The 22,778-nt window shown below is 42.6% G+C and overlaps 1 protein-coding gene across 6 annotated transcripts in view; it reads right to left on the bottom strand.

Moving 5' to 3' along the window:
- Positions 1-4,075, bottom strand: part of Ripk1 (receptor interacting serine/threonine kinase 1) — a 34,420-nt gene extending 30,345 nt beyond the window's left edge. The window contains exon 1 of one of the 6 annotated variants that reach the window (XM_048348528.1): positions 3,883-4,075. The gene's annotated coding sequence lies outside the window, so the exon portion shown is untranslated. Of the gene's footprint in view, positions 1-3,233; positions 3,431-3,882 lie in introns of those variants that run through there. The other 5 variants (XM_048348527.1, XM_048348524.1, XM_048348529.1 and 2 more) reach the window with 5 other exon arrangements.
- Between the last annotated feature and the right edge of the window lie 18,703 nt (positions 4,076-22,778).

Genomic DNA, 22,778 nt, shown 5'->3' with positions numbered 1-22,778 from the left:
GACTTATTTTTCCTTTACTATAGGGGCATACAGGACTCTATAGTCTTCCATACCTCATAATTTGTCCCCCTTTCTCCCACCACACCCTCTGGGCTCATTTTGGTCCTAATCTCTTCTTTACTATAGTGTATCATCTGCTGGGTGCCTCAGAGAAACCTCACTGTAAGTCTTCCTGTTAGTCTGTGTTATAGTCTTCATTCTTACCCTCTCAAACATATAAGATAGCTGTTATTTAATAATTATTTCTAATGAAGCTCAGAGAGGGGAAAAATAGTCTGGCCCTGCTTCCAGTGCATAGCACAACCTAACATAAAGGAACTGATCATTAAATAGACAACTATGAGCATTCTGTTTGTTTGCATGTTGGTACAAGGGCTTAAACTCACAGACCTATACTCAAAGCTAGCATTTTACCATTTGAGTCACACCTCCAGTCTAGCTTTTTTGCAGGCTCATTGGAGATGGAACTTTTTCTGTCCAAGATGGCTTATGGTCATTTGGGTGTAAGACTTCAGCTTTATAAATTTTGTTGGGTTCAGTTTCCTTCAATCCAGAACACAACTTTCCAAATCTGCCCCTGTTGATTTGTCCCACAGAGCCTCCAGCACGCGAAGCTGGTGGAAGTAGGCCTCCAGGTGGGCCCACCATGCATTGAGAGCTTGGGACAGCTGTCAGTTCTCCCCTACAACCTTGTGCTTTGAAGGTTAGACTGCTTTTTTTTTTCCATGAACAATTCAACTTCATGTTGTTGTTTTCTTACAGTGCTAGAGATTGTTTTCACACATGCTCTATGCATGCGCCACACCTCCAATACCATTCAACTTTCTAAGTACCCAATATCTTGGAAAAGCCTTGGGAATAGGTTAATGAGAGATGACCAAGGGCTGCAAAAATACCGACCTTCAGGTAGAAAGCCATATTACAAAGTCACATTACATAGTAGTCAATAAAGGCATACTGTCCTGTTCTACTACACTATTTCAACTAATGTAATTGCAATTCAATTAATGTAATTGCAATTCAATTAATGCAATTTTTAATGGGATGTATTCCTGTTTAAAGAAATGTGTATTAAGTTAGAAACTAAAAGAAGTGAATTTTTTTCTTCTGAGACATTTCACAATTTACCTTCTATGATAGGATAAGTCTATATATTAAAGTATGCATATGTACCCTTCAATAGACTACCTTTTAATACAGTGCCTTTCCTTTCTTCTTTCCTCTCTTTCCTTCCTTCCCCTTCCCTTCCACTTCCAAACTCAGAGCCTTGTACTGACTAGGCAGAGCTCTGCCACTTGATCCACACCCCAATCTCTTTTTTTTTTTTTTTTTTGGCCAGTCCTGGGCCTTGGACTCAGGGCCTGAGCACTGTCCCTGGCTTCTTCCCGCTCAAGGCTAGCACTCTGCCTCTTGAGCCACAGCACTGCTTCTGGCCGTTTTCTGTATATGTGGTGCTGGGGAATCGAACCTAGGGCCTCGTGTATCCGAGGCAGGCACTCTTGCCACTAGGCTATATCCCCAGCCCCACCCCAATCTCTTTTTGACTTCCATTCTTTTTCAGATAGAGTCTTACACTTGTTGCCTAGACCAGTCTCAGACCATGATCCTCTTGATATTTTCCTCTCACATAGCCAAGAGTACAGGCATGAAGTGGATGGACTTGCCCTACATTTTTCAATGATGACTGTATGAGTGTGATAAAAATGTTGCCTGTCAAGTACCTTGCTTCTTCCTTGCTAATAGAATTCTGATTTAATCAGGTTTCCAACCTGACCAGGCGACTTCTCCAAGGTTCTCTGATCTGATGCTTTGCCCATAAAGACTCCTGAACAAGGGAGAAGCAAATGACCAACAAAAGACAAGGCTGTACTATAGTTTAAATAAGCAGATTAAATTCATTAGCAATATTATGACTGTGAATTAAATATCATTCTTATTACTTAAATTTACAAATGAGCAAACAACAATTTTAGGTCAGATGAGTTACATCAACTGCAGATGCTGGAATCCAACCTGTCCCTTCTTCAAAACCTCCACCTATCACTTCTGTAATACGTGCCATTTCTCTAATAGGCAAAACCCAGATGCAGAGATAGTCTTACAGCTTTGGCCAAGCATGGTGACTCATGCTTGACTCACTTAGGTACTTGGAGGGGAGAGACAGAAGGTTGCAGTTTGAAGCCAGTGTGGTAACAAAAACATGAGACCCTATCTGAAAAATAGCTAAAGCAAAAAGGGCTAGACATGTGGCTCAAGTGGTAGAACAGGCAAGTGAAAGGCCCTGAGTTCAAATCCCAGTACACTGAAAAACTTTCTTACAGCCTTGCCGGTCTATATTAAATGAGTCTGGTACAATTAGTAATGAGGGATTATAAAGACTAAAATTCAAACATATACAAAATATGGTCCCAAAGTCAATACTTTGTACATTAAGAGTCAGCTATTTCAACCAGGATATAATACCCAATAAAAGCACAAGTAGCTATAATTTTTGTTTCAAATAACCAGATCAAATTGGCAGTATTAGTGTATTATAGATTAGTAAGTAACAAATAGTACCTTGCAGAGTTTGGAAGTTGATATTTTAGTCATTTTTCTTAATACTAACATTCACAAATCTGAATGCACAACATTTCTCTGGGCTCAATATAGCAGAAAGGGGAAAATGAACATTAGTTAATTGCCACTATTGCTTTATCAGTAATAAAAATAACGAGGCACTCCAAATTCCATTTTAAACAAGCTTAGACTTCACTTGTGCATTGAAGAGTTGAAGTAGGCCACAATTCTAATGGATATCACTTTTTCCTAACTCAGGACCTTCTTGGTGGCTAAAAATCATTACACTGACAGTTCAACCTGTGCCTACGTTTGTTCACAAGTAAATAAGGGAAGAGGTAGTAGCCATCATGGTTGTTTTCTGTGAAGACAACACAACGCCAGGCTTTGCTCAATATAAATAGGAGCTCTGCGCAAGTTTGAACCAAGTTGAGCAAAAAGACCAGAAATGACCCATCACCATCACCACCATCCCCCAACCACCACGACGACCACCACACCACCACCACCCATAACACACTCGTCCTTGCAAGGCCTCTCCAAACCCTGAAGCAGTCAGCAGCACTTCATAAAAGCAAATGCATGCCTGTCCAAAGAAACCTCTTAGACGTCTGACCTCGGGAGGAATCCCTGTCTAGGACTATTCAGGTAACCATGCTGTGGTAAGAGGACGCATATTTCTTAATGCTACTGCAACAACCGTAGTGCTCACCAACGTAATGGAAACAACGACGAAGCCCAAGGTCCTCGGCTCCCCTGGCCGCCCTCTGCTTTCTCCATCGCGACCAGCGATTAGACGGGGGTAGAGAACTGGCAAAGGATCTCCTGCCCGCCCGCGCCCACTTCCGGGATGGCTGGCGGCCCCACCCACCGCCTGACGTCAGGAGACGCCAAGGTCCAGCCCACCTCCACGTGCGGCCTAGCAACTCTCGGCAGTGGACATCCAGCCCGCCCGCCCACTTCGGGGATCGCTGTAAGCCCCACCCACCGCCCGACGTCAGGAGACACCAGGTCCCGCCCACCTCCACTCGCGGGCAGCGAACCCCGCCCCTTTCGGGAAGCGGTCGGGGAAGACTGCGGCCCGCTGGGGCCTAGGCACGGGCGCGGCTGGGATGGATTTGCTTTCGCTTCCCCGGCAAAACCTCCGGCGGCCCTGGTGCGGGGAGAAGTGGAGATGGCTGGTCGGAAGTCGCTCCGGCCTGCTCGCCAGGGCGGGCAGAGGGACGACGGCGTGGGTGCCACCGGGCACCGAGCACGGCGGGTTCGGGGCGCCGTCCAGCCGCACAGTCCGGCCGCGCAGCCCGGCTCCGTGCCCAGGCTCACCGCGTCCCGCCGAGTCCACCTGCGCTCCCTGGCGCGTCCGGCACCGCCGTGCTCCGGTCCCCAGGAGGGGTAAGGGACCCCCGATGGCGCCTCGCCGGTTTCTCCGAGGCCGCTACCGAGCCCGCGCTCCCCGCTCTCCTGGTCCCGAGTGAGCCCGGCGGCGCGAGGGTGTGGACTGCCGTCTGCCTCCGCCCCCTGCTCGGCCCCCTGCTCTCGCGGGGACCGGGGCGCTACCCGTACTACTCACCTCTGGCGGGGCCGTGGTTCTGGATGTCAATCCTGTGGACTGCCGCCTGCCTCCGCCCCCTGCCTGCGCTGCTCACCCTGTCAATCCTGTAGACTGCCGTCTGTCTCCGCCCCCTGCCTGCGCTGTTCATCCTTGGCTGGGCCGGGGTTCTGGGTGTCAATCCGGTGGACTGCCATCTGCCGTCTGCCGTCTGCCTCTGCTCCCTGCTTGCTCGGGGACCGGGGCGCTGCCCACTCTACTCACTCCTGGCGGGGCCGCGGTCCTGGGTGTCAGTCCTGGGAGACTTAAAGAAAATCTCAGCTCCGACCCCGGGGTGGGGGGGCGGTGTAGGGGGAGACAGACTGGCAGGTTGGGAAAGCATGGGGTAGGTTTGGCGGGATTGGGGGATTTCAAATTCTGGGGTTGCTGGACTAGAACCACAGGGAAATTACCATGCATCTGTAAAATCGAGCTTTTGAGGAAGAAATGTAATCATTATTCTGTGGTCCTTTAGTATAACTGTAAGATATCAAGCAAAATAGGAAATGTTTAATTAGAAAGTAAAGTATACAGTTATGTGCACAACCTTTGCTTAGTTAAGAGAATGTGACTAGCTATAAACAAAAGGAAACATTTATAAAAAAAAAAAAACATCTGACAGTAGACTCTTACCAAAGCTACACAAAGAGAAGATATTAAATGCACCAGAAAATGAACAGCCTGTTTAAGTGGGCACAGGTATCAACAGACTTTTGACCGTGTAGATGAACCTGTAAAAATGGTCACTAGGAAAATACAATTTAAAACAAGGAGACAATAATACACATTTTTGCAATGGCTAAAATCTGAAATACAACAACAAATACATACCAATGAGGTTGTGGATACCACAGATCTTCTGTTAGTATAGATTTTCTCCCCATGGTGTCCTATAACTGGAATACATACATATATGATATATCAACCTTTGTATTTGGCTTCTTTGACTTAGCACAATGCTTCTGATAATTCATTGATGTTATATCTATTAGTGGAATTGACAGGTTTGAATTTTTTTAAATATAAAATATGGTTGCAGGAAGGACACAGTAGCACACAATTGTGGCCATTTTGTCATGTTTGTGTTACCTTTCTGCTATTATTCATGCACCTGCACAGATTTTGTTAAACCATTGCCTTCTTCAGCTCACTTCTATAACAACAATATTCTGGTAGTGCACTTTTATAATAGCTGTTGTGAAGTTATCATAAAGCTAGTCAATTCATCTCAAAGTCTGAGTTATTCAAGTATGCTCTCTTGTACAAGTGCAAATCCTAGTATATTCTCTGTACACATGTTGAATAAGAAGAACCAAAACCAAAACTATCACTATTTTGACGTGCATAAGTCTGCTTAATAATTGTACCAGCACTGCTGATTCTCTTAGGCAAGATGAGATTTATGTAATTTTGGTCTATTATAATGAATAGTTTTGATGTTGTATTATATATAATATATTATAATTGGGAATCTAGGAAGAATGTTATTTTTGTTGTAGCAGGATCTTAAGCTGGTTAAATTCAAATCAGAAGTTCCATTATGCATTCTGTAGACTATGGTTCTCAAAGTGCTGTTCTGATCTGTTGCATGTGTGTATCCAGTGGTCTTCATTTTAGTTTTCAATGTCTTCATCACACTGATTGGCTCTATACTCACAAGGCCCAGGTGAGCCCCACTATTCATACAGTTTCATGGTGTTGCTTTACTATGCTCATTTCTCTTCCTCTGTGTGATCTCTCCAGTACTTTCTGGCTCTATGAGACTTTTATTCCTAGTCTGCATACAGAAAACTGGGACTTCATTTGCCCACTCTGCTGCATGCTTCTTCACATGCACCTCTGTTTAGAGCCAAAAGATGGGAGGACAGAGAGAAGAAGAAACAAGAAGACTGGCTTCAAACTTATGGGACTACAGTGTCCCTGTTTGGATGAGGAGGTTTTACTTTGTCAGGGTTTTGGCTCCTGTAGGTTTTATTTGCTGTCATTATGGGATTTCCTACAGACTGAATTGTGACAGAAAAGAAGGAAATATGAGGGAGAATACAGAATTAAATTCTTTCCATTCAAGCCAGAACTGTAATGTGTCTCTGGAGTTCTTTCTGTTCTCAGTCATACCTTCGAATTTTGAGCTCAGGCATAGGGATACTAGAGTAAAAAGGAAAACTTGTTGATAGGATGGTTGTACCTTGAATTCTGCTTTTTCTTGCCTACTTCCTGCTGAAATAGATGCTCTTAAGTATTCTGTCCTGACTTTATAGCTACATTCAGTGGGAGGGGCAGGATGAGTCATGCTTGTCCCAGAAGCAGAATGTGGACTTCATTTTTATTTCTATAAAATCAAACAAAACTGCATATTCAGATACTTTCACTTGGAAGTGGTTTCAATTATTGAAGCAACGAACTATTTGATTAATCATTAAGAGGATAGAGAGAAGTTTTGAGATTACATGTCATATTAAAATTTAATAAAGACAGGGTGAGAAAGATTAAAAGCTAATCTACTTCATTAACACAGTATACAGCATTTAATACAACCAATTAGAAAATAGAATTTATAAGCATAGAAAAAGTAATATAAGATGATCAAAGTAACTTTCATTGGCTTTGTTTAAAGTTTGTTTGAAATTAGTAAAGCAGTCAACTATAGTCAATTTATTGTATTAACTGATTAAAGTTAAAAACAAGCTGGGCACCAGTGGTTCTTGCCATAATTCCAACTACTTGGCAGTGTGAAATCGGGAAAGTCCATGAGACTCTTATCTCTAATTAACCACCAAAAAAGCTGAAAGTGGAGCTGTGTGTGGCTCAGTATAGAGCACTAGCCTTGAGCATAAAAGCTCAGGGACAGTGCCAAGGCCCTGAGTTCAAGCTCCAGCATAGCCTACCTAGTGAAATCCTGTCTCAACAAACAAGCAAATACAAAAAAACAAAAAAAAAACAACAAAACAATAAAACCTGTCTAGACTACGCTTTAAAATATTTGGTAGCATGCAGTAACAATTCATCACACCAGGAAGCTGTAAAATCTTCTCATATTAATGAGATCAGGTAACAAGATGAAGTTGCCCATCACTACAGGAAGACAACAGTGAGGTCAGAGGTTCACTGCTTTTACAGAAAGCTCTGCTTTGCTAGAGAAACTTCTTGACCCGCTCCCTTGATGTTGCCCCTTGCAAACATGTTCTAAGAAATAGTTCCAATAACATACAGTTACATACTGGATAGTCTTCTAAAAACACAAAATGGCAGAAAAATGTACGAGTTGAAAAAAATAAAATGATCATTATCTAAAAATAGATTTTGTTGAGTGGACATGCAAATTCCCAGAATTGGGAGATTCCAGGTCCTCTGGGAGAGGCCCAGGGCTGCAGTGACCACCCGGACATTCAGAGCTGACCTTTAGAAAAGATGACAATTCCCTTACTTAGATTTTGGAAAGCTGGTAGTGGACAGTGCTTAAACATAAGGATACACAATACATACACACATCGATAATGAGAAAAAAAAGCTGCTACAATTTGGATATGGTTTGATATGTGTCTCTCAGTAGTTCATTTGCTGTAAGCTTAGTCCTCAGTGTGGTGATGCTGAAGAGGTGGGTCCTTTAAGGGGTGGGGCCTCCTGGAAGGTGATTAGGTCATTGTAGAGGCTCACAGGTATTTTCTTATATCAGAGAACAGACTAAGGACAAAGGTTATAAAGTATTTTGCCACACCAGCAAAATTATTTTTCTTTTTCTTTTATAGTTCTATGCAGTTTTCATGCTTCTCCTCAAGTTTTTTACATTGTTGTTGGACAAAATTGTTCACCATGGTACCGGACCTTTCCGAAAGTCTTTGTTAGGTATGGGAAGAATTCTTGATGGACTTTTCCTCACCTGTTAGGACATGTTTACAAGTAGCAACCTCAACAGATGAGTCAACAGTTCTTTGAAGTGAAAAGCAGCTGGCTTCTGCTTTCTATGAAAACAGTGACTCCCAAGCTTGGTGTTCTCTTCCTGAAGTGCAGCTGCCCTCGTGTGCAGGCATCTGTGGCAAGCCTTTTGCATTTTCTGCCTAGGCCTTAGGAGGCAGGGGAGACAATACAAAAGAGTATGGCCAGTGTTGGTTATAATAAACTGTCTTGTCTCTGACCCAGAAAGCTATATCTGCTGCTAGAATCCATGAAATTGGACTCTAGCCTCTACATAGCATCAAATCCTAGAACTACACAGATCTCCACTGGGTAGTGCTGATTCTTATGTACATTTCTCATGGGCAGCACTTTCTGTGTCAGCAATTTGTATGCTTTACATGATACTACATTATTTTTCTATTAAGTTTATAGTGTTAAAAAGGTAGTTTGCTTAATGAAACTCACATATTGGTTTTTTCCTTTATTAAAAATTCTTTTATTGGCAATTTTTGTATTATATGTGTACACCAGTCTTGGGTCTTGAACTCAGCCTGGCCTCTACCATTGAGTCACACACAGTTTCACTTTCGGCTTTTTGGGGTTAGCTGGAGATAAGAGTCTCACAGAGTTTCCTGCCTGGGCTAACTTTGAACTACCATCCTCAGATCTCAGCCTCTTGATTACAGGTGTAAGCCGCCACCCAGTGCCTTGCCTTACTTTGTGATTTTAAACAATATACTTAGGATGAATTATCAACAGTAAGAAGGATAAATTATCAACAGTAAGATTAAAGTAGTAAATATAGGTGTGATGAAATTTATAAATTGTCTCATCACTTCTGAAAAAAAATCTAATTGTTTACAAATAGTAGTAAGTGGAGAATTTGCTTAGTGGGAGCACTGATTATGCCATGTGTGTCTAGGTATCTTTAGTATAGCTTTTAAAGGCTTAGATTTGATTTTGCTGTGGAAAGTATTAAAAACCAAGATATGAAAGTTATCATTTGGCTGTTGATCACAGTCTTTATGCGTATCATTAAATCTAACAATCTGGAACTGTCAGGAGATAGAAATCAAGATGGTTAAACAAAAAATTAGCATAAAGGAAGTAATTATGAGCTAAATGCCATTAGCTCATGCCTATAATCCTAGCTACTCAGGAGGCTGAGAACTGGAGGGTGAGGTTCAAAACCAGCCTGGGCAGATAGATCCCAGAGACAACAAAAAGCAAGAAATCGTGTGGTTCAAGTGGCAGAGCACCAGGCTTGAGTGAAAAATCCAAACCAGAAATAAGGTCCTGAATTCAAGCTCCATTACCAGCACGTGTTGCACACATAAAAGAAAGAATCAGAAGGAGGAGGAGGAGGAGGAGGAAAGGAAGAGGAGGAAAGAGGGAGAGGAGGAGGAAGAGGAGATTGTGATAAGTGACCATAGACATAAAGTCTAAATGAGCCAGGCACTGGTGGCTCATGCCTGTAGTCCTAGCTACTCAGAAGGCTGACATCTGAGAATCACATGTCTAGCCCAGGCAGGAAAATCTATGAGACTATTATTTCCAATTAACCACCAAGAATCTGGAAGTAAAGCTGTGGCTCATGTGGTAGAGTCCTATCCTTGAGTAAAATAAAACTCAGGGATGGCGCCTAGACCCTGAGTTCAAGCCTCAGGACCACCCCCCTAAGTCTAGACAGTACCCTAGGGCACCCCCAGGAAAGAATAGATATGGGAGTTTCTTATCTGTTGGAGAAGATGCAGCTCAGCCCCTGGTGGGCATGCTGAGGCTGATCTGGAGTAGCAGACAGCAATGGGTCACTATGGGGCGTGCAGGCGTGAGTATCCTACTGCAGAGGGCACATTTGCTCTGCCAGGCTCTCCAGACCAGGTGATGGAGCACAGTCAACATTAAGGCTTCCCAGGAGGGAGAGTGACTAAGGTCAGGTTCACCCCAACCAGGCTGCAAGGTAGCAGGTTGTACCACTGTTGGGCAGGCTTCCTGGAGCTCCTCATTTGAACCCACTCAGTGGGCCTCTGTTCCTTGCTACACCTCCTGACAATATCACCCCACTGGGGAGAATGCCCAATTTCTGCTGCTTTCGAGGTGTGCTTGAAGGAATTTCATTGTTCATCACAGAAAGTATTAGAGGTAGATGGAGCTAAGAAGGAATACACTGGTAGTTGACACCTGAAATATCCCAGCCAGCTTTTCTGTATATGCAGTTAGCTGTAGCTCTGACCACTCTGCTAGGCTCCATGTGTTGAATGTTACTGGTTCCAAACTGCAGCCAAATGTACCAGGCCACATTGCTGACCGTTCTTACAATGCAGCCTCAGGGGCTAGACATCTCTTGACACCCACAGAAGTACAGCTTCAGCTGGCCTCTTTCCACACTGAGCCTTCTGCTCCCTTGGGAAGTCACAAAGGTAGATGAGAACTGGTTAGAAATCCCCCCTACATATAAGCATGCCAAATGTCTTTTAGAGAGAGTTAAATACCAGCCAACTAAAGACCCCCTCCTCAGTGTCAGAAAGTCAGACCTTTCATGTAATTTCTGATTGATGAAGAAATTCTCATTAAGGTGAAAAATTAGTAAAGAGAAAGAAGTATCCTGTGATGTGGAAGACTGGAGCTCCTCATGTCTTGAGCACGTCAGTTCTTAGAACCACTCACCAACCTCCTTTTCTAAATGGATGCATGTTCCTCTTGAAATCAACGCCCACCTTCCTCTCATGCTTCTTACCCTTCCTGAAGCAGTTCTAGAGGTACTTTGCTTTGGATTCTGAGACACTGGACTCTTTTTTAGTATTTGCACAAAAACCTAGGCATAGGTGGCAAAAGGTTACCTTCACCCGAAAGGATGCCGTTTGTCAACTCATAAAGGCCCCCTGCAAAGACACTGTGAGCTGGCATCAAACTTTTCACATGAGAGAGAGAGAAAGAGACAGAGGGCTTGTGAAATTAGGGTTATGTTATTTGGAATCCTGGTTTTAGATTAGAAGTCTAATTTAGTAAGATAAAAGCAAAAGGAAGCGTAAAGTTTTTCCTTGATAAATGAAACAAACCTATCCCCAGCACAATTCTGAAGGAAATGAGGTTCATAGGATTTTGGTACCTTATAAGCAAAATTGGCTGGGGACTAGCGGCTCATGCCTATAATCCTAGCTACTCAGGAGGCTGAGGTCTGAGGATCATGGTTGGAAGCTAGTCTGGACAAGAAAATCATGAGACTCTTATCTCCAAATCACCACCAAAAAGCTGGAAATAGAGCTGCCGCTCAAGTGGTAGTGGACTAGCCTTGAGCAAAAAAGCTCAGGAACATGCCCATGCCCTGAATTCAAGCTCCAGGATCGGCACACACACATATATACAGGCACACATGCCAGTGCACATACACACACACAAACTTGCTTATAATCATAACAATGCCTATAATCATAACAATGGAGAAAGGTGAGATCAGAGAAAGTTCAAAGCCAGCCTGGAAGAAAAGTCATTGAGATTCTATCTGCAATTAACCAGCACAAAGCCAGGCTGAGGTGTGACTCAAGTGGTAAAATACCAGCCAAGCAATGTGCAAGGGCCTACCTGGAAGCCTTGGCCCTGTTGGAGCTGTTTCCTCTTGATTTGTGGGCTAATTCTAGGACTTAGTCAAAGAAGAATCCATGACAAAGAGTGAAAAATAGTGGCCTTTTTATACCTGGGAGAATCTGCTGCTGGCCATTTTGGACTAGATCCTTCCTAGGCTTGGTCAACAACTCCATCAGTTCTCATTTATATCTCCCAAGATGCCTCTACCCAACTTCATTTTCCATATTCGTGGTACATTCCACACTCTACATTCCACACTCTACTCTGTCTTTAAAGGTGGGGCTCTGAGTGTAGAAGACAGCAACACTGAGGATAAAAGATTGGGTTCTAGGGGCTGGGAAAGTGGCTTAGTGCTTGCCTAGCATGCATGAAGCCCTGGGTTCAATTCCTCTGCACCATAAATATTAAAAAGCCAGAAGTGGCACTGTGGCTCAAGTGGTAGAGTGCTAACCTTGAGCAAAAAGATGCCAGGGACAATGCTCAAGCCCTGAGTCCAAGCCCCAGGACTGGCAAAAAAAAAAAAAAAAAAAGATTAGGTTCTGTAGCTTTATCATAGCTCCATAGTTCTTTACCAGCACATTATTTTTATTTCCATCATGCTTTCCTGGTGAAGAAGAAACTGGAATAGCACTACAGGTTGAGTATCCCTTAGCCAAAATGTTTGAGACCAGAAGTGTGGATTTTTTTTTCTTCAGATTTTATATTTGCATATACATCAGGTATCCTCTAACATCTACCATCAGGGGGCAGCAAATATACAGCTGGCTCCCAGTTTCAGCACCCTTGCACTTTGAAGACTCAGAATTTAAAAACTTGTCCTGACTTCAGTAGTGGCACTTCTGAACAGAAATAGGTTGTGAGGGCCATTTCTTTTAGGTGTTTGTTTATTTATTTTATTGTCAAGGTGATATACATAGGGATTACAGTTACATACGTTATATAGTAAGTACATTTCTTGTCCAAATTGTTACCCCTTCCATCATTTTTCTCCCACCTTCCCTGCTCCCCAACCCCCCACTCCCAACCACGAGTCGAACAGTTTTCACCATATTATCTTGTGAGTATTCCTGTTGCATTGGTTTGCCTTTTACCTTTTGTCTCCCCTTCCCTAATTCAGATGAACATATATAAAATACCCAGGGTACCAGAATCAAATACAGTGACAACAGGTGCTAAATAATAGGAAAAATGAACAGAAGAAAAAGAAATATTTCACCCAGTACATTAAAATAACAACATCAGTGATAAACCACTTGTTTCCATATTTTGGAGGTCATTTCACTTAGCATCATCTTATGTGATCATATTCACATAGCTACTGAGCTATTGTGGTCATCTGCTAGGACTATCCTAGACATATACTAATTATGACCAATGAGGGAGACCATAGAGTTTATGTTTCTTTGGATCAAATGACCTCCATTTCTTGATGTACTTTACTGAATGTTATGGTTTCTACATGAAATGTCCTCCATAGACTCGTCTCTTGAACATCATGTAGCAGTGTTCAGAGGTAGATGCTTGAGATGTGATTGGAACATAAATGTTCTGAAAATTTTGTTGATAGGTTCATAATAGAGTAGTGGAAATTAGTAGTGGAAACTGTAGGAGATGTGTTTAGTTAGAGAAAGTCACTGGAGGCATGTCCTGAAAGGCTACATCTGTCTCTTGCTCCTCCCTGCTCTTGCCTCCGTGGTCTCTGCTTCCTGGCTGCTGGGAGGTGAGCAGCCTGGCTCTTCAAATGTTCCTTGCCATGATATTCTGATCACTGTAGACCCAGAAACTGCAGAGCCAAGGGACTTTTATGGACTATAGAGGTCTCTAAAAGTATGAGCCAAAATAAAACTTTCCTCATTTAAATTATTTTTTGGTCAAGTATCTTGATACAGTGATGGAAAACTGACACACTTAAGTATATGCATGGTACAATAGAGTACACTGCATTTCGAATATAGCTGGCTTATATTTAGAAACATTAACTATAGCCAGTTGCTGGTGGCTTACTGCTGTAATCATAGCTACTCAGGAGGTTAAAAGTCAGCTTGGGAAGAAAAGTATGAGACTGTCTACAACTAACTAGCAAAATGTAAGGCTGGAATCATGGCTCAAGTGGTGACAGTGCTAGCCATGAGCAAGAAAACCTAACAAGAGCATAAAGCCCCAGTATCAGCACACATAAAAAAGAAAGAACTGGGAAATTTAATGTGACGGGCAGAGCAAAGGGCAGGAAGAAGTGATATACTGAATAAATAAGTGGACATGTTAAATTGAAGTCCCCTTGTACATAAAAGTAGATAAAAGAATAAAATATTAAAAAGAAATATTTAATGTATTTTATAGGAAGAATCAAAGGAATTGGAAAATTACTAGCCCAACTTTTCTTGAACCTTCTCATGTTCCTCAGTTATGTCTATGGCCAGACTTCATGTATTTAAACTCAGTTGAAGAATATGGGGTTGAAGAGAGTGGCTGGGAGAATAAGCCATGAGTGGGGACTGCCATCCTGAAGACTAGTGGGCAACTCAAGCAAGTCAGAGGTGATGCCTGTCAGAGAGGCCTAGGATAATATGGTCATTGGTATAGGTATTCCTACATTTGATGTCTTTAAATGTAATAGGGGCTTAGAGATTCCAGTCTTGTTTCCTATTTGCATGGTATATATAGTATGCTTGGGGGAGCAGGGTCGGAAGAGGGGCTACCAACTCAACCAGCAACACCTGTCCAGGTAACCTTGGAATGCAGGTTTCAGCCCATAACACTCATAAGCAGTAGCCAAAATATAGTGATGCAGGTATGAATGGACATAAGTGGCACCAACAAGGGAGTACAGACTGCTCTCTTGGGGAGGGGGTAGGACTTCTCAGACAAGACTTTTTTTGTTGGCAGTAATGAGGATTGAACTCAGGGCCTCATGTTTACTAGGCAAGTGCTCTACCACCTGATCCACCCTCTCAGAGGCTCCCTTTGCCTTAGTTTGTTTTGTTTTTAAGAGTTTTATGCTTTTGCCCAGGTTGGCCTCTGCTGGTTATTTTTGCCTATTTGCACCCATATTGTTTCCTTACAAAGGTGATGTACAGAGGGATTACAATTACATGAGTCAGGTAATGAGCACTTTTCCTTTCATACAATGTCTTCTGTGCCCTCACTCTCTCCCAGTCCCTCCCTCCCATCTCCACCTTCAGGTTGTGCACTCTCATCAGTGTCCAGTGAGCTCCATTGCTGCATATTTTCACTTTTTTTCCCTCCAGTTCTATGCCCTTTCCCCCACCATCCCAAAGATATACATGTGAATACACCATACATAAAGAAAGGAAAACATAATCATAAAAAATTACAAACATTTTAAAAAAGAGGGAGAGTTCTTGTTTCCTTCTGTGATTATGAGCCATTTATATTAATATCTTATTCAGGGAAATCCATACATTAGATGATCTTTACTCCCAGAAAGAATTTCTCCTCTTATTTTCCTATACCAAGAGTTGCTGTCACTTAGGGCCTCAATTGTTTAGTTTTCCTTGACTTTGTAGATACAAGTGATATAAAGTCAGCCCAGTATTTATATAGTACAGGGCAGTTTCCCCGCACTTTCCTGATCCAAGTGGCTAGCTTACTTACCTGTCTCCTTTTACTTCTATTTAAAAAAAAATCTTTAAGTAGTTGTATAAAGGAGTGTCAATGAAAAAATATCAGTTTTTGAGTACAAAACCTATCTCCTTTTAAAGGCAAGTGTATTTTTCTACCTATTTCTTTTGCCTGCACACACATGTTATATGGTCTCCCTGTTTCACCAGGTTGTTGGTCAGTATGAGACTGAGGTTCACACTGATGGTTCACACTTATTTGGCACTCTGCTGTCAGCAACTAATTTTGTTCTGGAAAAATATCTGAGAGATATGTTGGGTATTTTCCTTATTTTCCCTTGATCTTAGCAACTCATTTAAAAGTCTACTCCTTGTGATCTATCTGACAGCTAGAAGTTTTGCTGCTGTAGGAGGGCTTTCTGGAATATTGTCTGCTACTGAACAGTAAATGAAAGTCCCAGTGGGGTTTAAACATGAAGCAGGCACCTGGTAGAATGACCTCAAATATACAAAATTCTAGGCCAGGGGAGAAGACAGATCAGATTTCTCTTGTTCTCACTGTGCATCTCCCTGTGAATTCCTTGAACTATCTTCTAAAATGGCTTTCTGTAGTTTTGTTCCAATTCTCCCTGACATGGTTCCTTAGCCCAAGTGGTCCAGAGCACAAGCCCTGGAAAAGGCCACTTTGGTTTGACCCAGTGTTACCAAGGGATGAGGGATGTTACTTCACCCCTGTGAGTCTCAGTTTTCCTATCTCTAAAGCAGAAACAATAGCAAATCTTTCTTACAGACAGTCATTCTAGTAGAAACCAGCCCTAAGGTCAGACCTTCTATCACTGATTTATGATCTCTTTCTTGACAAGCTTCCTCCCTGGTGTGATTTCCTGAGCCAAATAATCAAGTGCATCACCTTGATTTTTTTTTTTGAGAAAGGAAGGATGGAAAGGTGGATGAGAGGGAAGGAAGGAGGGGGGAGGGAGGGGAAGAGGGAGGGAGAGAGAGAGAGAGAGAGAGAGAGAGAGAGAGAGAGAGAGAGAGAGAGAGAGAGCGCAACATGAGCCAGGGGTAGCACTGGGACTTTGGAGGTTCCAGCCAGGATTTCCTGCTGGACCTCAGGAAAGAGAACATGTATGACAGGACTGAGGAAAGACACACAGGCATCCTGCAATATCATATGGGGCAGCAGTAGAGAGCCAGACTTCTTTTATATCATAGATGGGGAAACTAAAGCCTACAGAGGCTGCTGAACTTGTTTAGGACACAAAGACAAAACTGTCAGTTATACAGAACCAGTTCCTGGGACCCGATGTTTTATGCAACCACGTGTCTATCCCTAAACCACAATGGCAGTTATTTCTTCTTCCTCTTTCCCCCTCCTCCTCACTGTATATGCAGTGAGAAAACAATTTGGAAAAACTATACTACTTAAGTTTTGCTCTATTTTTAACCATTTTTGTTGATTTGGTTATAATTTGTTATAATCCCAACCCAAACCTCTTAAAACAAGAAAGGCAGTATACTGCCTCACATAACTGAGCTGATGACTCACTTTCAGGCAAAGATGGATGCATGTGTCCAAAGGGCAGCATTAGGCAATCATCTCTCTAGAGAGTTGGGTAAGATTTCCACACTGAACTTCAGTGGCAGCTGACCATCATGGCTCCTGAATGACTTCATTGCCACAGCTTCAAGTTCCAAAGCAAGCACAGCTTCTCTTTCCCAGTAGAGCCAATGGCTCCCTTATAATCATTTTGTCTGGCATGGATTGGGCCACAGAGCACTGTTATTGGTAAAGCCTGTCAGATGCCACTCCTGAGTAGAGAGGACTGGCCATCTCTATGAAAAACACATGGCTGAGCAAGCTGCCATCAGAAGGCACAGGTGACTGTCCATAATATCTACTATTTAACACCACTGTGGATGGCCATGTTCTGGGTTCAAATCCCACACCTGCTCCTCTCTGGCTACAATCTGGGGCAAGAGTCTTAAGCTAACTTCACCTGTTTATCTGTAAAGTGGATAATATGTTTACAGAACTACCATGAAGATCAAATAAGCTACTAAGCCACATAAGTTTATATCACTGGCTGGCACATATGAGGAATTTTGCTATAATTACCATGACTCAAAAAGAAAGAAAACATTTCATGTGAACGAATACTTTCATTTTCTCTGTATTGTTCTAGAATCCATTTCTGAGAATGGAATCTCCTGGTCACAGGACCACTTAGGGTCCTCAGTCTTGTCATTTGCTCCGAGCAGTACCAGGCAAATTAACAGTGTCTCAGCCAACATGCCCTATGCTGGTAAAATCCAAGTAGAGTAATATTTTCCTTCAAGAACAATCAATACTAATTAACTGGGCACACATGGGTCAGTGAGAGGTCTTCCTGAAACAGGACAGATTTCCCTAAAGCTTCTATACCACCCACCCTCTGAGCTGCTTACAAGCCATCTCATTTCTCATGCTCGCCTTGGTGCCATTTTCTGGGGCTCATTTTCCATCTTGAGTGCTGTGCCAGCTTCTCTCTCCTCTGAGGACAAGGCATCAACCAATCTGTCGGAATTCCCCTTAAACTCCTGCTACTTTCTTATATTGAGCAATATACTTCCTTCCTCTTTGCTACTAACTTCTGTCCAAAGAGGCCTCTGTGCTGAGAAAAATGGGTTTTAGAAGAGCTACATAGGGATGCAGCCATTTCCTTTCTGCCCCCCTTTCCCCCGATTCTGCCTCAAGTTTATTGGTAGAAACAGCAGAGAACACCAACACCGTTGAAGATGGCAGCTAGGGAGTCACACCAGTCCACCTGTCCTCACTCTGGCAGACAAAAGGCCCTTCACAGGCACCTTTGGGAGTTGGAGGTAGAGTGTGGGCTGGAGTCATAGCTGGAGCTGCAGTCTTGGTTTGCACCTTGGCTTGAGGCTGGGCCTTGGCTTTTGGCTAGGTGAACCTGACACCCTTGGCAACGTAGGAATGAACACACTTCCAAGCTTGGGGTGGGTGATCAGGGCAAGTGGCTGGAGCTTGCGGGTGATGTGCCCTGGGATCTTGCATTTGTTGTTAACTGCTTTGGGCTTCACAAGGGACTTGATGACTGTGGGCTGTGCGCACTCCAGACCTGGGCATTTTTTGCCTGCATCTTCTTAAAGCTCTTCTTGTGCTTCTTAGCAAAATGTGCGTTCCTCAAGAACTTGGGGTCTGCCTACAGGAGATTCGTGTCTTTGTGATCAAGGTTTCTTGATGCCATTTCTGTGCTATTTGGGGGACTGTTTGTTGGATTTGGAATAGTTCTTGGATTTGGCCATGTCTGAACCACCACCCACAGAACCCAAGGCCCCTGGAACTGGCTCCTTTTCTTAACTGAACAGATATTTCCATTGCCCTTCTTATGCTAGATTGTAAAATGTTACAGCAGTAAGATAAAAAAAAATCGCTGCTTTGTGTAGGAGGGTGCTGGGCATCTGGTTAGATCAAAGCAAGCTTCAGATATCCAGCTGCTAGCAGTTTTGTTTCAGAAGCAGAATTAATACCCTGGACACATGCTAGGATGAGCTGACCATAAGATCTCTCAAGGCAGCAATAAGTACTTCAGTTATCTGGGTGGAAGTCTTGTCATCAAAATTCCCATCCTCTCACTTGACAATTTACAGTTGGCAAGGAAGGATGGAGGATTTCCTACCTGTGTGTTCTGGGGCCCACCAAGTCACAGGGACCTCAGGATGCTGCTCTAAAGGGCAGTGTTGCTGTCTACTAGCAGACATTATAGCAAAAGAGGTGGGGTGGGTGGGAGGAAGGTATGCTGCTGAATACAGCCTTGAATTTGGGGGAGGAGACATCTGCCCAGGACATTTCTTCTGGGGCTGTATGCCTTTGCCAGACCTCCTGAATCTATAATTCTGTACAATTTCTGTCAAGTATGGCAGAAGAGAAACCAGGAAGCTAGTAAGAAATTAAAATCATCTGATGGATGAGAAATCTGTTTTCTTTAATCTGGTGCTTGGGGAAACATTTGCACAGATGCAGGCACCCAACTGACAGTCACACTTAACTGATTATGATCCAGGGCTAGGTGCACAAGCAGGGTGTCACCTTTGCTCTCCACCCAATGATTCCCCAATCATCCCCACACCTTTTGGGATGGGGGCTGTGTAAAGTCTGGGCCAATCAGAAGGCTGTTTCTTTTCTTTTCTTTATGATGATGTACAGAGGGATTACAGCTACATGCTTAAGGTAGTGATTACATATACATTTCTTGTCATACCTGTTATCTCCTTCCTCATTTTTCCTTCCCTCACCCACCCCCTTGCTTTCTTATTTTTTCAAAAACCAAAATATAAAATAAAATAAACAGAGATGTTATCCTTAATGTCAATTGTCACTCTATCTAAAATGCTTATGTCCTCTATGATTAGTGAATGTAAAACAATTCCTTCCAGCTCAGGTGATATATGCATATATATCTCTTTTCTGTTGCTACTTGTAATCTGTGCCTTCTTTTTCTCTAATTTCCCCCCTTCTTACTGCCCTTGAGTTGCTTAGTTTGTTTTCCTCAGTGCCTATTGCAGCTGTTGGGCCCTTTCTACTGTATTCCGTCCCCACTCCCCCATTTTCCATTCATTCTGTCCTCCTTCCAGCTTCTTTCAGATGTGCACCTGTGTACGTCTTGTGTGAGGAAAGGGTATAGGGTCCTTTAGTTTCTCTAAGATTGATTACAATAAAGAAGTCTTTTGCTTCTTTATCTTTGGTGTTCTTTACAGCCTGGATATTAAATTATGTACATCTGAATATATGTACATATAATTTAGAGTTTGTGTTTCACTTTTGGGTGCCTATCTTCCAGGGCAGCTCTGCCTTCTTTTTTTTTTTTTTTTTTTTTTTGGTCTCCCTGTGAATTGGTACCTTGGGACTTGCTTTCTTTGTCATGTCTCTTTTTTATTTCTAACAACCACATATCAGGGAGACCATGTGCCTTTGTTCTCTATGTTTTAGGCTTGTCTTGCTAAATATTATTTGGTCAAGACCTGTCCATTTTCCTGTTAATGCCATTATTTTATCATTTCTAATTGCTGTGTAGAATTCTATTATGTACAGGTACCACATTTTTTGGATCCATTCATCTGTATTGGGGCATCTGGCTTGTTTCCATATCTTGGCTATTGTGAACTGTGCAGCAATAAACATGGATGTGCAGGTGTCCTTGTGATATCCTGGGTCCTATTGCTCAGAATAGATGCCTAGAAGTGGTATGGCTGGGTCATAGGGTATGTCTATGCTGAGCTTTTTGAGGAAGCTCCATACTGTTCTCCAGAGTGGTTGTACTAGTTTACAATCCCTCCAGCAGTGTAGAAGGATTCCTCTTCCTCTGCATCCCCTCCAGCATTTGTTGTTGCCTGAGTTGAGAGTATAGGCCACTCTGACCGGGGTAAGTTGGTATGGCCACTCTGACTGGGGTGAGTTGGTATCTCAGGGTTGTTTTTTTTTTTTTTTTTTTTTTTGGCCAGTCCTGGGCCTTGGACTCAGGGCCTGAGCACTGTCCCTGGCTTCTTCCAGCTCAAGGCTAGCACTCTGCCACCTGAGCCACAGCGCCCCTTCTGGCTGTTTTCCATATATGTGGTGCTGGGGAATCGAACCGAGAGCTTCATGTGTAGGAGGCAAGCGCTCTTGCCACTAGGCCATGTTCCCAGCCCCTCAGGGTTTTTTTATTTGCATTTCCTTTACTGCCAGGGATGTTGAACATTTCCTCATATGTTTCTTTGCCATTTTTATTTCTTCTTCTGTGAAGTCTCTCTTTAGCTTCCTTGCCAATTTAATAATTGGTTTCCTAGGTTTGGAAGGGGTTAATTTTTTGAGTTCTTTGTAAATGATGGATATTAGTTAGGCCTTTGTCTGTTGCTTTGCTGGTGAAGATCTTTTCCTCATTGGTTGGCTGTCTTTCTAGTTTGGTGGCTCTTTAGCTGTGCAGAAACTTTTTATTTTGAACTAGTCCCATTTGTCGAGTCTCTCCCCAATCTGTTGTGCCCCGGGACTCTATTTGGGAAGTTCCTGCCTATGCCTATAAGTTCTACTGTCCCTCCTACTCTGTCCTTCAGTAGTTTCAGGGTTTTGGATCTGATGTTGAGGTCTTGAATCCATTTTGAGTTGATCTTGATGCATGGTGATAGGCTAGGGTCCACTTTGAGTTTTCTGCATCTGGCTGCCCAGTTTTCCCAGCACCAATAGTTGAAGAGGCTATGTTTTTTCCATTGTATGTCTTTGGCTCCTTTGTCAAATATCAGCTGACTGTAAGTATGCAGTTTTCTTTTGGGTCTTCCACCCTATTGCATTGATCTTTGCATCTGTTTTTGTACCAGCTCCAGTTGTTTTTGTTATGAAGACTCTGTAATAGAGTGTGAAGTCTGGCATTGTGATACCTCCTGTGTTGCTTCTTTTGCCTAGAATTGTTTTGGCTATTCTAGGTCTTTTGTTGCTCCATATGAATTTTTGGATTGCTTTCTCTACTTCAGTAAAGAATGTAGCTGGGACTTTGATGGGGATTGCATTGAATTTGTATAGCATCTTTGGCAATATGGTCATTTTTCACTATATTGATTCTGCCTATCGATGAGCATGGAAGGTCTTCCTGGTATTCTCTTTGATTTCTTTTTAGGTTTTTATAGTTTTCATTAAATAGATATTTTACATCTTTTGTTAGGTTAATCCCTAGGTATTTTATTCTTTTTTTAGCTATTGCAAATGGTATTATTCTCATAATTTCCTTTTCTGCTTGTATATTGTTGGTATACAGAAAAGCTGCTGATTTTTGTGGATTGACTTTGTATCCTGCTACTTTGCCAAAGTGGTTTATTAGTTCTAGAAGTTTGGGAGCAGAGTTTTTGGGTTCTTCAGATATAAGATCATGTCATCTGCGAATAGGGATAATTTGATTTCTTCTTTCCCTATGTGGATCCCTTTAATGTCATTTTCTTGCCTTATTGCTATGGCAAGGGATTCCAGAACTATATTGAATAGAAGCGGAGAGAGTGGGCATCCTTGTCTTGTTCCCGATGATAGGGGAGATAGTTTTAGTTTTTCCCCATTTAGTATGATATTAGCAGTTGGTCTGCTGTATATGGCTTTTATTATTTTAAAGAATGTTCAGAGGCTGGTTCTTTTTGATAGACACCATGCTAATTAATCTGTGTCCTAGAAAAATGCTAGTACAGCTGGTCATTGTATTTAAACTTTTGATGGAAAGTGGTTTGGTGTCTGGAAATCCCTTTCCAATCATGGTGGTCTACCAAGGATTCAGTAGCAGAGACTCACGGCTGAATGGGTAGGAGAGTTCTTTAATACCCCCGGGGCCAATAGATATTCAGTGCTCCAGTTTTATCCTGTCTTCACAAACAGCAGTCCTTTCTAAGGAACAGCATTGTTTGGACCATTCTAGCCCATCTGGGATGGGTACTCAAGAAGGCACAAATAAAACAATATCTAAAGAACCTGTATATGATAACGATGCTTGAAAAAGAAGATGGGGAGCTTTTGAAGAAAATGTTTCAGATGCTAAAGAAGGTGGCCCCAGGTAAAAAGG

This window comes from Perognathus longimembris, chromosome 6, assembly GCF_023159225.1.
Source record: "Perognathus longimembris pacificus isolate PPM17 chromosome 6, ASM2315922v1, whole genome shotgun sequence".
Lineage (NCBI taxonomy): Eukaryota > Metazoa > Chordata > Mammalia > Rodentia > Heteromyidae > Perognathus > Perognathus longimembris.
Note: the sequence above shows the minus strand (reverse complement) of the source record. Positions and strands in the feature narration are given on the sequence as shown.